Source organism: Lynx canadensis, chromosome D1 (genome assembly GCF_007474595.2).
Source record: "Lynx canadensis isolate LIC74 chromosome D1, mLynCan4.pri.v2, whole genome shotgun sequence".
In the NCBI taxonomy this organism is placed as follows: Eukaryota; Metazoa; Chordata; class Mammalia; order Carnivora; family Felidae; genus Lynx; species Lynx canadensis.
The window spans coordinates 7,736,169-7,749,457 of record NC_044312.2 but is presented as its reverse complement, the minus strand read 5'-3'; positions in this window follow the sequence as shown (position 1 = coordinate 7,749,457).

The following is a 13,289-nucleotide window of genomic DNA, read 5'->3' as shown; positions in this document are numbered from 1 at the left end:
AAAGGCTGGCAAGGATGTAGAACAATAGGAACTTTCTCTTACTCGTTGTTGTTGGGGACACAAAATGGTACAGTCACACCAGAAGACAGTTTGGCAGTTTCTTACAAAATTAGACGTACTCTTACGATATGAGCCAACAAATGCACTCACTGGTATTTACCCAAAGGATCTGAAAACTTATGTCCACACAAAAACCACCACATGGATGTTTTTAGCAGCTGTATTCCAAAGTTGGAAGCACCAAGATGTGCTTTAGCAGGTGAATGAATAAATGTGGTACATTCAGACAATGGAATAGTATTCAGTGCTGAAAAAAAAGAGTCATCAAGCCATGAAAAGCCATGGAGGACCTTAAATGCATATTACCATGCGAACGCAACCATGCTGAGAAGACTACATATTGTCTGGTTCAACTATATGACATTCTGGAAAAGACAAAACTATGGAGAGACGAAGACCAGGGGTGTCAGGGATTACGGGAGATGAATAGGCGGAGCACAGATTTTTAGGGCAGTGAAAACTGAAATGGCAAATCCCTGCGCATAAGAACGCGTGCTTCCTGTTTTCAGCTGATTTTTGTGGTGGTTTCTCACACAGCAATTACACACTAACAAAAGCCCAAACAAGTAGCACCTAATAATAACTATGTATACACACACACACACACACACACACACACACACACTTCTATGATAAAAATTGGCCTTAAAAGCAGTCAAGGGGCACCTGGATGGCTCAGCTGGTTGAGTGTCCAACTCTTGATTTCAGCTCAGGTCAGGATCCCAGGGTGATGGCAATGAGCCTCACATTGATTCTTAAGATTCTCTCTCCCCCTCTGCCCTTCTCCTTGGCTCATGCATGCATGCATGCTCTCTCTCTAAAATTAAAAAAAAAATACTTTGGGGGGGAAAATGGAGTTAAAAAATTGAAGCGGATAGTGGAGAGACAGACAGAGGCAGATAGAGACCATCCCAGTTTAAAGGAAGGCAGGAACAAAGATGTGCAGCTAGAAACGGCCAGGTGGCTTTGGGGGGTCCAGTAAGGAACCACTCTGGAGGAAGCAAAAGATTTTTTTTTTTCTTGTCTTGGTATAAAGTGCAAAGGTAAGCTGGGATGAATGTGCGCAAGAAAGACTCTGAATGTCAGCCTGAGCAAACAGGAAGCGTATCCTAGAAAGAATGGTTAAAAAAGACTGAAGCCGCATTTGTGTTACGGGACTGAACAGGCAACTCTAACAAAAGCTCTTTGCACCAGTATCAGAAACAGGAGCTGGAGGCAATTCCCAGGGACAGTGATTTCAAAAAGAAGAGGAAATAAATTCTTTTCCACATAGTCAGGGGGCTTTGGGGAGACCAGTAGCTCGGCTGTGCTATGTGTTTATTTGAAGGCAGAGACCCAGTGCGGTTCAAATGAAGACATGTCCAATGTTCAGAAGACGGACATCCAAGTTAAGACGAAGATCAATAGAGGAGGCTGAATTAAACGTCAGCCTGTAAATTGCTGGAACACGGGAAGTTCTGAATCACCTCCTCGTTACTGATGAAAAGGAGGGCAGGGAGGAGGAGAACGAGATACCCTGGAAGCCGGGATTTTCCTTTGAGGAGTTCAGAGTCGCAGGAGAAGTTATGTGCAAAATGATGTGCTCCCTGAGAGAAACCATCTAGAACAGGTCCTGGAGCTAAAATCTTAATCCCTTTTTGCAATAAACTCCCTAATCCTATAGCAAAGAAAACCAGTAAAGTTCAAGGGAGAAGGACGGGCCAGTTTGAGGCAGGATTTCATTAGAGACACAAAGGACTGAAGTCCGCAATTGCAAATCACAATCTCAAGCTGTCAGTCAGAGGCAGATAAGAAAGGGCATTTTATGCAGAGTCCTTTCTTGGGGGAAACTGCTAAGAAAAAAAGAACATGCCCAGATGGCCAGTGCCTAAGGGAATATGAGATGGGCCTACAGGAAGTGAGGCAAAAGAAGATAAAATAAATTTCACATGCACTGTTTCTTATTGCCATTTCTTCTTTGTATGGTTGCTATGGGAACTGTGTTTTGGAAGCTCTCTAAGGCTATGTCTCTCCAGTGCAAAGCAATCAAGCATTTGGGCCGAAATGACCAGTCAATTTAATTCAACTGGTTTAATTGATTTATTTCCAACGCATGCTCTCCCTCACCCGTGGCCAAATTGAGTAGTTGCTTAACTGAACTTGGTGGCATCTTGCAGAAATAAAATTGGTTCACCTGTGGTAGAGATTTGTGTTCTACGCTGGTGAAAAGACTCTGCCATCGAAAAGGCCTTCTCCTACCAGGGCCTTGCTAGTCCTGGGATTGCAAGCGGCTCTAGAAGGGGGTGAAGGGTGGCTGTGAAGGCAAGAAAGGACTAATGGACTATTTCAGACACTGGCGTGGAAGATCTAGGTACGCTCACACACTGAGGAGTGGGGGACAAGCAGGGTATGAGAGGCCAGGGAGCCGAAGAGAAAAGATCCAAGAGAGAATAGCTACCCAAAGCAAGGGAGAGCTGTGACAGGCGGAGACGCAGGTGCCCGGTGTGGGGGGGGGGGGGGGGGGGGGGATCCGGGCACTCCGGTCATCCTATCCAAGTCAGGGGCTGCCTCTCAAGCCACTGCTCGGGCCGGGCTGTTACCAAACCGCAGACTTGGGCCAACATCGCCTGCGGCCACCTTCTCTCTGGACCCTGGTCCATCTTTTCTGAGTCTGGCAGCATTTCAATAACCTGCAGCCTTCAGCCGGCCCTGATGTGACACCAAGTTATGGTGATCCAAGGTGCTCCTGTCCATCAGATTCCCCCAAGCGGTTGCTCTGGGCACCTTTGCTGACTCTGCATCAAAGAATTACCTTCTTTGGCTCCACCTCACATCATGAACCCCAAGTTCCTCACCCTTAGCACATAGCTTCTCTCCGCCTAGGACTTCAGCCTCCCTCCTTTAGGACCAGAAGCCCAAAATAACCAGGAATCAGAACACCATCTCTGGGCCGGTCAGTCATGGCATTTTACAATCAATCACTCTCTCTCTCTCCCTCCCTCCCTCCCTCTTCCTCTCTCTCTCTCTCTCTCTCTCTCTCGGCCAAAGAAGAAAAGAGCAAAAAGGAAGAACTACACATAAGGCATGAGAGAAAGCCAGATTTATAAAATCCATATTCAGGTAGGGTTTTCTTTGTGGGAAATATTGAAGACATATAAATATCAGCCTTTCATGAGCAGAACTGGCCTGTGATGTCAGGAAGCCGGCTTAGAGCTCTCTCCTACTTCTATATGGTCCTGCCTCTAGTTGCCAGGACCCTCCTGCTCTAACTCTCTGCCCCTCCAGATGCCCCCAAACACAGGCCCTACGACCCAGGCAGCTTCATGGTGCCACAGCCTCAGTTTTCTCATCAAATGAACCTCCCCTGTGCTTCACACCCTGAGAGACAGGGCCCTCCTTCAGGGAAATGGGTGATGATTAGAAAAGTCTTAAAACGTCCTGCCCCGGCCAAATTATTCCACGAGAGTCCCTTCTACTTCAGTTGTAAAAAGCAACTCAGGAAAGGAAATCAGAGGTTGTCTGGTGAAACAGATGCTTCTAATAAGTCAGAAGGATTAGGGAATTATTTCCATCTTTCAAAAACAAAAAACAACTGTGTTTGCTGTTCCCTGGAGACTAGAACTCAGTGCCCCACTCAACGAAAATCAGTTTCACTATAAATATTGAATAAATCATGATGATGATGATGGTAGGTAGTAACTGACACACCACTGGAGTTTATAAAACACCTTCACACACATCTCCTTGATCTCCATCTTCACCTAAAAGGCCTGTTTGATTTTACAGCTGAGCCTCAAAAGACAGTAAATTTCTAACCTGGGCTTTCTTATTCCAAACTTCATCTTCTTTCACCACACTTTCATGGAATCTCTGATTTCCTTAATCTATATTTTCCTGTCATTCCAGCTGGAGTTTTTTCAGCAAGCATTTTTCTTCTTCCATGTTCTACGCAACTGCTTGATATACTATGAACTCAGACTTAGCTTTTGCCTCTAAATAATATATTTACTATGTTATTAATACATTATTAATAAATTTGTTGTTGAAAATCTTTCTCAAACACTCAGGATCTCACTTACATGGAGAATCAAAAAAAAAAAAAAAAAAGAACTCATTAGAAACAGGAGATTGGTGGTTGTCCAGGATGGGGGTGGGCAGGGCAGTGAAGAAAGCTGGGGTACAAACTCCCAGTTTTAAGATGAGTAAGTTCTGGGGGCGTAACATACAGTATGGTGACTGTCTTTAACAATACTGTGTTGTGTATGTTAAAGCTGCTAAGAGGAGATCTTAAAAGTTCTCAGTGAACACACGGAAGAAGTTGTAACTACGTGAGGTGATGGATGTGTTAACCAACCTTCTGTGTAATTATTTCACAATACAGACATATACCAAATCGTTATGTTGTATACCTTAAACTTATACAATGTGACATCAATTATTTCACAATAAATCTGGAAAAAATTAAGTTTCCAGGTGGTTGCACCCATACAAATTTGCTTAAATTTTATATTAGACAGGTTAAATGTTTTGTGCAATAAATAAATATATTGCACTTACATCTACAGAAGTTTCTCTTCTCACTAAAACACTGCCCCCTACCCATCTTGCCTTAAAAAATTACTTTAAATTCTGTGTGTCTCCCCAAGTAAAAGACCAGATGTCTGACTTGTGATCAGACATCTAGAGCGATATGAACCAGGTGGAACCAGTGATCACAAATGATGAGGCTCACAAGTCATTATTCCAAATATGACTACACTTATGGATTTAGGGCTTTAATTACTTTGATCTATTGCTAGATGGTTGTTAGGAGTGTGCTTGTGTGTGTGTGTGCACGCATGAACACTCACTAGGGGGATGGAAAGAAGGTGGGTAGCTTGGGGGATGAAGCATTTGGGAAAACATCAACCTATCTCTCTACTTGTTAGATATATAAGAACATTCTCATGTTTACTGGGTTTCACATTAGCATAACCCAGTAGTGATGGTGATTTGAAGAACTTAATTTGGCAGATGACTGATTTATAAGTTGATCCAATCACTTATGGTATGTTCATACAAAAATAATCAATAACAGAGGGAGATGTTCCAATTTAAAAACTAATGTCTGCCCAAGAAAATGCCTATCTCCCTGGATTTTCATAATGATTTTATTCTGAGTAGACGAGAACACATCCTAAACACCTAACTGAATGACAGATCATGACTGTGACAATTGGACTGAATGTGTTATGTAAGTGACATATTCTTCCACAGGACAGGGGGATATGAGCTTTACAGTTGTGAGTGAAACAGTGCCTCCGATGTCTCCTTAAGGGCTGTGCACCACAAAGTAGGTCTTCAAGGACTAGAGAGGGAGGAGCATTACAATCCCACTTAGGATAGATCACATGAGACTCCAGAACTAAGAATCAAGGCTGAACGGCTCCACAAGAAATACCTATAGTTTTCTTGCAGAAAAATAAATCACTCCATGAACAATAATATATACCCTATACTGAAGCAGTTTTAATCTTGGGGACTTTTAATACTCTGAACTGATTGTACTGGGTGGTCTAATAAACTTGCACATTAAAATGATAAGCTGTTGGGGACAATGACACAATCTCTTGAGCCAGGGTTATTGTCAGTAGAGACAAGGATCCAGCCTCTGAGGCCAATCTGAAAACTGATTAGTAATTCTGCTTCTCCATATTTGCAAATGACATATCCAATGAAGGGTTACTACCCACAATATACAAAGAACTTATACAACTCAACACCCCGAAAACAAATAATCCAATTAAAAATAGGGACAATAAATGAATAGACATTTCTCCAAAGAAGACATCCAGATGGCCAACAGACACATGAAAACATGTTCATCATCACTTACCATCAGGGAAACGCAAATCAAAACTGCAATGAGACGAGGTGCCTGGGTGGCTCAGTCAGTTGAGCATCCGACTCTTCATTGTGGCTCAGGTCGTGATCTCGTGGTTTGTGAGTTCAGGCCCCGCAACGGGCTCTGCACAGGCAGTGCAGAGCCTGCTTGGGATTCTCTGTCTCCCTCCCTCTCTGCCCCTCCCCTGTTTTCTTTCCCAAAATAAATAATTTTTTTAAAAAAGTAAAAAAATAAAACACTACAACGAGATACCACCTCAGATCTGTCAGAATGGCTAAAATCAAAAACACAAGAAACAACCAGTGTTGATGAGGACGTGGAGAAAAATGAACACTTGTGCACGGATGGTAGGAATGTAAATTAGTACAGCCACTGTGGAAAACAGTACGAAGGTTCCTCAAAACATTAAAAATAGAATTACCCGGGGCGCCTGGGTGGCGCAGTCGGTTAAGCGTCCGACTTCAGCCAGGTCACGATCTCGCGGTCCGTGAGTTCGAGCCCCGCGTCAGGCTCTGGGCTGATGGCTCAGAGCCTGGAGCCTGCTTCCGATTCTGTGTCTCCCTCTCTCTCTGCCTCTCCCCCGTTCATGCTCTGTCTCTCTCTGTCCCAAAAATAAATAAACATTGAAAAAAATTAAAAAAAAAAAAATAGAATTACCCTACGATCCAGGAATTGCACTCCTGGGTATTTACCCAAAAAATACAAAAACAGTAATTCAAAGGGATACACGCACCTCTATGTTTATTGCAGCATTATTTACAATAGCTAAATTATGGGAGCTGTCCAAGTGTCCATCGATAGATGAATGCATAAAGAAGATGTGCTCTGTATATATACAATGGGTTATTATTCAGTCATAAAAAGTATTAAATCTTGCCATTTGCAACAACATGGATGGAGCTAAACAATACTATGCTAAGCAAAATGAGTTCATTAGAGAAAGATATCATATTTCACTCAGGTGCAATTTAAGAAACAAACCAAAAACAAGCAAAGGGACCAAAAAAAAAAAAAAAAGAGTGAAAGAGAGACAAACCAAAAGGCATACTCTGAAGAAGAGGCGGTAACCACTGGGGAGGAGGGGGGATGGGCGAAGTAGGTGAAAGGGATTAAGAGTACATTTATTGTAATGAGCTTTGAGTAACATACAGAATTGCTGAATCACATCCTGTACACCTGAAACTAATATAACTGTATGTTAACTATACTGGAAATTAAAATGAATTTAAAAAAAATTAGGGGTGCCTGGGTGGCTTGGTCGGTTAAGCATCCAACTCTCGATTTAGGCTCCGATCATGACCTCAGGGTCATGAGATCGAGCCCCACGTCAGACTGGGCATGGAGCCTGCTTAAGATTCTCTTTCTCTCCCTCTACTGCTCACTATCTCTCTCTCTCTAAAAAAAATTCTGCTTTTCCTTTCAGGCACAGACAAGCAGAAGAGGTTTTTATACCCCTTTTTTCCCCCAGCAGAGGACTGCAGCCGGCGCGTGGCCCCTACCCAAGCTCACAGGCAGTCTTGATTCCAAGAGACACAAAGAAAGCAGGAGGAGGACCGCATGTCCCCCGGATTCTGTGCACAGGGCAAGGGGTCCAGATCACCGGAGGGGAAGAAAGGAACAAAAGACCAATGTGCCAAAGTCCTCTTTTCCCAGGATGCTTCCTCCTGTCTTCAGCTTCAGACGCTTGTTAGCCTCTACTTGAGACCCTGAGGAAATAAGGAAACACCACCCACCACCTCCGGGCCAGGATTCCCCTGAGTCCCCAATCAGCCTGCTATACAAATAGGAACCAAGGCCCACGGTCAGCCACAGTCTCCGGCACCCGCTGCAAACGCTCCACTGCCCTCTGTCCAGTTCAACTGACGATCCACGCTGAGACCCACCTCGTGGTGCCTTCTAGCAAGTGCTCGGTACCCTGGGAGGAACACAGGTATTGTCGGTCACAGGAGCATCGGCCTCCTGAAATCAGTGCCCGCCCAAAGCGTCTCACTACAACTCCACCAGCTCCTACCCCGTGCGGGACACAGAGTCAACAGAAACCGTTCTGGCTTCCAGGCACCCTCAGTCTACTGAGGGAATGAGGCGGAATCCAGCAACACTGAATCAACACACAAGTTAGGTGCGGTGGGACCGGAAGCCAAAAGATACCTGTGGTAATGTGGGCGGGGCTCCCGGCAAGGGCAGAGAGTACGTCAGACACGCTCGGTACTCCATGGGCCGAGACGGCAATTCGCGAGCTACCGACACTTTGGCCGAATGCTTCTCTGCGCTGAGCACTATCCTGCGCGTTGGAGGACATTCGGCAGCATCCTTGACCTCCCCCTACCAGATGCCCGGAGCACCAGCGTCCTCTGTCATGAGAATCAAAAATGTCTCCAGACGTGCCCGATGTCCTTTAGCGGGCTGAAGTGGCCCCACTTGGGACTATCACTTGGGAAGAATGTAAGTGACACTCCGCATTCAGGGACGATTCCACTTAGTAACGTGGATAATGTCCAGGCGGTGGTTTTCTATAAACCGTCCTTAACTCATCCCAACCTGCCAAGGATAAGCGCAGATGGAAGTCACAGGATTAACGGAGATGGGATCCAGAGAAGGATGGGTTGGTTATTTTTTCCTTATTTCTTAAACGGGTCCAACACCTGGGCAGAAAATACGTGTCAGCACTGACCGTCACCTTGTATCAAGTTAGGTGCTAAGCATGTCAGATTGTATGGATTTATTTCCCAGCTGCCGGGAGCTTTCCCGGAAGACAGTTTTAAGCTGCTGTCCCTCTTCGGTGCCTGCCTTGGCTGGAGTTATGGGATTTTGGAATGGGGTGGGAGGGAGCACGGTCTGGAGCCAAAGGACAAGAAAGAATTCTTGAGGTGCCTTTGGTGCAGAAATGTGATTTTATTAAAGCACAGGGTCAGGACCCTGGGGGCAGGAAGAGCTGCACAGGGGTTGTGAAGAGTGGCTCCATATACTATAGAGGCGAGGGAGGTAAAGTCAAAGGGGAGGCCTCCAGAGGGACTTTGATATGCTAAAGAGGACTCCTAAGATACCTGAGGCTTAGTATCTTAGGATACCAACAACAACCTAAGGTTGTTTTCCCTCTATTAAGACACTAACAATAGGACGGTAGGGCGTTCTTCGAGAAACATTAATACTCTGTATTTGCCTCAAGTATCTGTCAACGGGCGGCAAGTCAGGACATTTAATTTTACCTGCCATTCCCTTCTTGCCTTTCTTCCCCACATCACCATAGAGGGATGGGTGATGTTGGGCCTCCAGGAAACTGAGTTTCCTCCAGGTTTCTGGAGATCAGGCTATTGGTAAGATTGCCTTTTTCTTGTAATTTCTTAAGATATGTGTAAACTGATGGAGACTCCTGTCCTGCATGACTGTGATCTCTATCAGTTAACCCTCTGTCTTCTTTCCTTTGTTCTTGGGCAGCCAGGAGTGCCTGAGGAATGTCACACACGTCCCAAAGGGGGGGGGGGGGGGCCAGGTGTGCTAGCTTGTGCTTTGCCCTCAGCCTGCCTTATGTTCCCTCATCAGGAGAAACTTGCCTTACCCAAGGTCCCACCTCTTGCCTGAATCCAATCATTGTGGGCATATAAAGGCCCATTCATTCCCTTGTACTCATGTCAACTGAATGGCCACACCAGGCCCAGCGTTCCCCATGGGCACATTCAACTTCTCCTTCTATCCAATCCTGCTCCCTTCCCTTCCCTTGATGACAGGATCTCAAAGGCACTCCCTACTGCCGATACCCATCTCTCACAGTCTGCTTCCCAAGGGACCCAACCTACAACAACTTATAAGGCACAGTTCCTCTTCCGACGTGCTCATATTCACAGGCATGGTGGTATTTTTTTCCCCCAGGGGCTGTACTTCTGGGGCTCTGCTTCTATTCTCAGCCCTGTCCCTCATCAGTACTCTCAACACAGGATGTTTCAAACTGTTGGCTCAGCAGATCAGTCCCTAAACAAAGTACTCAGCACACAATGACCCCTCCAAGCAAAGGATTAACTCCCAGGGAATTTCCCAAAGGAAAAACAATTAGACTGCAATTCTGTGGACCTACCTCCACACATCATTTGGCTTGGCCCGGGACACAGGGCTTTGTCCTGAGACTGAAACAACACCACACACTACAGCATCCGCTCCTGGTCCCTGGCCATCACTGGGACAAACTCACTGTTGTCCTTTTTGCTGAAAAAGGATGAGAAGGGGGACACTCCATGGAGGCAGAGCTGGGACTTTGAGGTTTACCCTTTGGTCTCATTTCCTACAGGTTGGCTTTTAACTGCTGCTTCTCTCTGTCCAATTTTAACTGCAGTATTTCTTATGTTCCCTCTCTGACTACCCAAAATAACTGGCCCTTTTTTGCTCTTTTGTCCTCCTTATTCTCACCTCTTAGCCCAAATAGAAGAGGGCTTCAGGATAATGTTAGGAAAGGAGGTCAGTGCGGTGTATGTGAAATTTCCATTTCTGGCAACAGCAGCTCTGGCCCTATGCAGAATTAGGAAATAAATCGACTTAATCCCTGGCTCCAAGCTCCCTTTTTGAGACTTCTTTCCAGCCCCAGTCTCAAGGCTCCAATTCTCACTATATTAGCACCTTAGTCAAATATCCCCTGTGCCCTTTGCGTTTCCCCTGCCTCCCCTTTGCCCACTGGAATTGTTCTCTTTTTGCCCCTGTTTATGAGGACCCCAGTAGGTTCCCAGAAGGCCACTTATACATGAATTTGAGCTGTTGTATGACTACATCATAGTGATTTAACATATTATTCCATGGGGCATTTTGTATTTTGCATTTGTCTATCATTTATATTTGTAAATCACTCTTCAGGGCCCAAGATGGTAGGGACAAAACTGTTAGGATTTCATGAAACACAGAGGGGCCATGAGTGGGCGAGGGACATTTCCTCCATTTTGTAAATTCCACAGATAAGCCCGGTGCCGTCACTCATGACTGAACAGAAACTCCAGCCACTCTGAGCAATGAGCCAAGTCTTCCCCTTCTTCCTGTCCCTGGTTCTTCCATTCTCACGCATACAATACTGACTAGACAATCAGCTGAGCCAAACAAACAAACCGATCAGTTTATTTCACGGAAATCAAACTGATTTCACTAAGCCGACCACTTCATTTTGGTGCTATCGGGAAAGAAACTACCTCGCCATTTTTCTTTTCCCTTTTTGTTTTCCACATGAACTTCTGCAAAGCCTATTCAGCGCTCACTATGTGGCTTAATTAAAATATGCTTATAACAAACCAGCTGCACATAATACAGCAGCACTAAGTTTCCTCAGAGGGATCGAGGGACTGGCTTTCCAAGCAACTCCACCGTCACCACCCTCAAATCTTCATAAAGCTGTGCTCAGCAAGGGCTCTGGGATGCAGGGGATCCAAGGGGACCACTGAGGAGATAGAGGGCTGAGAAGGAGAGAGGGAAAACAGGTATTTAACAGCCTCACAAAGACTTGTACTCAGCCCGCGAAAGCTCACCTGAGAGCAAAAAAAGACAGTAGAGTCTCTGAGATTCTAAAGAACCGACACTGGGGTCCAAGACATCCCCGGGAAGCCAGGCTTTAGGGCACATCTCTGAAAGGGGAAACCCAAGTTACCGCAAGTCTGATTAAGGTGAGGGGGCCACTCGGCCTGCAAAACGTGCACAGATCCCTAGAAGGTTACTCTGGGGGACACCCTTGCGATCACCCTGCTTCAGAGTGTCCGAGTTTGTTTTCCACACTGCATCTTTCTTCTTTCCTGGAACAACTGTAACTGACACACATGCAGCTCATCAGCTGGGAGCAAGAACATCATCTACAAGCGCATTAAGCCTCTCACCTCCTCATTCCAAAATTGTGTTTTTTCCCTTTTACTCCTCAATTCTAATATTGCACACATTCAGGGCTTGCAAAGAGTCTTTTGCCAAAATTTTCCAATCATCTCTTGTTTCTCTTCTTCTAGTGGGTTCCCTGAGAAGAAACAATGATTTCCTGAGTTCTTCCAAACTGATTTACCTGGAGTCTCTACAAGCTGAAGTCTGCGTGTTCTCTGTGAATCTTCCTGCCCTTGGCTCCTCGCCTGTCCCCGCGCAGGTGACTAGGTTCTGACTCTCATCCTGTTTCAGCTTTGTTCTCATAGCTCCGTCAGCTGTGGTATCTCTCGTATGTTTGGGTTTGGTTTCTCTCCTAAGGAACTATACTGTAGGTTCTCTCTGAAGCGTGCTGCCACTCAGCACCCCAGGCCTGGGCACTTCCAACTCCACTCCCCCCCACTCCCGACAGCGTTTCACACAGCTCTGCCTGACACATGCTTCGGGCTGCCATTGCACAACGGGAGTCTCCCGGTTTCCCTAAAAATGAAGTCTGTGTATGTGTTATTTAATTCTTTTTGTTCTGATTTAGTCCCTGGAAAAGAAAGGAGTAGATTCTGAGCCAACTGACCATGTTCACAGCACAAGTGGAGGCCCAGTTCCAGACCTCTGCCCACAAGAGCTCCCTATATTATCTAGCATCTACCCAAATCGATTGACTCCTCTCTTGGAAGATATGAGTGTGAGTTACACATAGAGAGAGCCAGTCATTCAGCGGCACAGTAAGTTAAAACAGGCAAAGAGAAACGGGAGAGAGAGGGCTGCTAAATCAAGAGACCATATGCTGCTAGAGGCACAATCTATCTTGAAAACCATTCTAACTCTATCAGGTTCCTCCTTTTACCTGCTGAGATGGGATCTTCAGCTCTCTCTCTCTCATTCCCAAATTCTTTTATGAAAACACATCTAAAAGGAGTCCTCATGTACCACTGGTGGGAATGCAAACTGGTGCAGCCACCATGGAAGACAGTATGGAGGTTCTCAAAAAGTGAAAAAGAGAACTACGCTATGATCCAGTAATTCCACTGCTGGGTGTATAACCCTAAGAATATAGTAACACTGATTTGAAGGCATACATGCATCCCTGTGTTTATTGCAGCATTATTTACAATAGTTAAAACATGTAGGCAGCTTAAGTGTCCATCAACTAATGAATGGATAAAGAAGATGTGGTGTGTGTGTGTGTGCGTGTGTGTGTGTGTGATGGAATATTATTCAGCCATATAAGAGGATGAAATCTTGCCATTTGCAATGACATGGATGGATCTATAGAGTACAATGTTAAGTGCCATAAGTCAATCAGAGGAAGACAAATAACACACGATTTTACTCTTATGTGGAATTTAAGAAACAAAACAAATTGGGGCACCTGGGTGGCTCAGTTGGTCAAGTGTCCGACTCTTGATTTCAGCTCAGGTCATGATCGCATGGTTCCTGACTTAGAGCCCACCTGGAGCTCCGCACTAACAGCACAGAGCCTGCTTGGGATTCTCTCTCT